This window comes from Nansenia antarctica (genome assembly GCF_963989245.1).
Source record: "Nansenia antarctica genome assembly, chromosome: 6".
NCBI lineage: Eukaryota > Metazoa > Chordata > Actinopteri > Argentiniformes > Microstomatidae > Nansenia > Nansenia antarctica.
Window position 1 is genome coordinate 72,066,058 of NC_137676.1, and position 2,500 is coordinate 72,068,557.

Here is a 2,500-nt window from a genome sequence, read left to right on the forward strand (position 1 = left end):
CCACGTGGTGCCACCGTGCGACACACACCCAGGCCTGATCAGCCTGTGGTGGGCCAACCTCGGCAGAGGGTGTCTTGTGATAACTGGCCGAAACACCCAATGAGGTCGGGGACCACAACTGAAGATGTGTCGTACTGGTGGTCATTGCCAAATTCCACTCCACCCAAGAGGACATCTCCAACTCCACTCAATTGTTGTGCTGAATATTTAGGGATTTTAACAACCAGTCCTATTAAGAATCCTGTCATCCCTCCTCTCTCTCTCCCCTATCCTTCCTGTCATCCCTCCTCTCTCTCACCCATCCTTCCTGTCAATCTCTACTGTCTCTACCCCAATAAAGCAGAAATGCCCTAAAAACATATTTAAAAAAACAACAACAATGATAGAACCTATCTAGCCCCTACATCAGTCCCTCTATGGTTGACCCCGTGCCTAGACCGCGAGCCTAGAGCAAACATACCAAATTCCAACAATTGACTGACAAGTTGATTGCATGGCAATAAATCAGTAAAAAAACAAAAAAGAAGAAAAAAAGAGAAAAACATCTGGTAACATACTAACTGTACTGTACTGTACTTAAAGGGACATTACACACATCGTTTTTTTAACCTCACGCAGTGTCTCCCTCACCATACACGTGTCATGTTCTTCAGTGAAACCTGTGATTTGATACACTCTGTCGTCAAAAACTACATATCGAATTAATAGATTTTCACTACTACTGCCCCAAACACTCTAACCACTGGATGGAAAACTCATTGTTGTTTCTAAAATGAACGGAATGAAAATAGGTTTTTCTCTCAATGACATCATCAGGGGTAATATCCTTAGTCTCATATCTCTTTTAATACAGAACGTAATAATTAAAGGTTTTCACATGTAAAACAGAGAACAGCTGACAGCTGTGTGTGTGTGTGTGTGTCTTGTAAATGTGTGTGTGTGTGTTGTTGTAAGTGTGTGTGTTGTAACATGTAAAACACTAGTATGGTAGGTGCTGGATATATTGAATGCGATGTTGAAAATGGGCAACGTTCCCCTTTACGTCTATTTTAAACTCATTCTCAATAACTTTATTCAACACCACAGTTATTTTTAAGAGCGGAGGACCTCCTGATAGCGTATCAGATAACAGCCGCCTAATGAACCCTCGTGTGCCCGGAGCATAGCTCTCTGGAGAGGTCAGGGGGCGCGTTCGAGAGAGCAACGTCACACAGCGCTAAAACAATGTTGTTACGTAATATTGTATGAAAATAATAGTGTTCGATTTTTATCTTTACCTGTTCTTTTTACTGTTTTCCCCTGCTTTTATATTCATTCTACGCTTGTATGTATATGTTTTTATATATGTTTTTATATTCACTTTATGTTCTTATTCCTGTTGTAAAGCACTTTGAGCTGCATTTCTTGTATGAAAGGTGCTATATAAATAAAGCCTTACTTTCTTTCTTACTTACTTACTTACTTAAACGTTACAATACGTTGCTTACAACAGGTCTGAGTGTCTGCTAGACCAGAACTAGAAGACGGCTCTATGGAGAGGTCTGGGGGGGCGTTCGAGAGAGAGCAACGTCACACAACGTTTACGCAGAAATACGTTGCTTACAAGAGTGTCTGCTAGACCAGAACTAGAAGACGGCTCTAAGGAGAGGTCATGGGGGGGGGGCGTTAAGGAGACTGCATGTGACGACATCCACATCAAGATACGTTGCGTAGAACAGGTGCGTACGTTCAAGAGAGAACATCGTTGTGGCCTGGGGTGGTCCGGTGGTCTAGCACATATGCCCATGTCGGCATGGGTTAGAATCCGGCCCATGCCCTGCTGACATGCCCTCTCTCTCTCTCTCCCTTCTTCTCCTTACTTTCCTGTCTGTCTTCCCTGTATCTGTCCAATAAAATGAAACATATGAGTGGGACTGTCTGCCACACTCAGAAAAGGTAACTTAACTCACATCGTCCTGTGATCTATACGTTCCATTTCTGTCTGGTTCGAACGCACTGCCCCTGGTCTCAACACACTCTACAGGCCGACTCACTCCACACCCTCATTCAGCCGGAGACTAAACATGGTGTCCTGTAACGCCCCCTGACAAGCACAAACACGCACACACTGACGCCTGCGCGCGCACAGACACACTCTCTGGGAACACAATGAATGGAATGGAAGGAACACTCCTTCTGGGGGTATATAATCTGTATATCTGGGGGTATATAATCTGTATATCTGGGGGTATATAATCTGTATATCTGGGGGTATATAATCTGTATATCTGGGGGTACATAATCTGTATATCTGGGGTGACATAATCTGTATATCTGGGGTATATAATCTGTATATTTGAGGGTATATAATCTGTATATTTGAGGGTATATAATCTGGACATCTGGGGTACATATATCTGGACTTGTGGGGGTACCTAATCCAGGAGATTTAATCTGGGGTTGTCTAGGGGTCTGGATCACTCTGTATCTGGGACCGAAACAGCTGCAGGGAGGAGGGGAG

General features: G+C 43.6%; 1 protein-coding gene across 1 annotated transcript in view; it reads right to left on the reverse strand.

Moving 5' to 3' along the window:
- Window positions 1-2,500, reverse strand: part of mnd1 (meiotic nuclear divisions 1 homolog) — a gene marked incomplete at both ends in the record, with an annotated part of 42,038 nt that overhangs the window by 15,069 nt on the left and 24,469 nt on the right. The window lies entirely within an intron of this gene.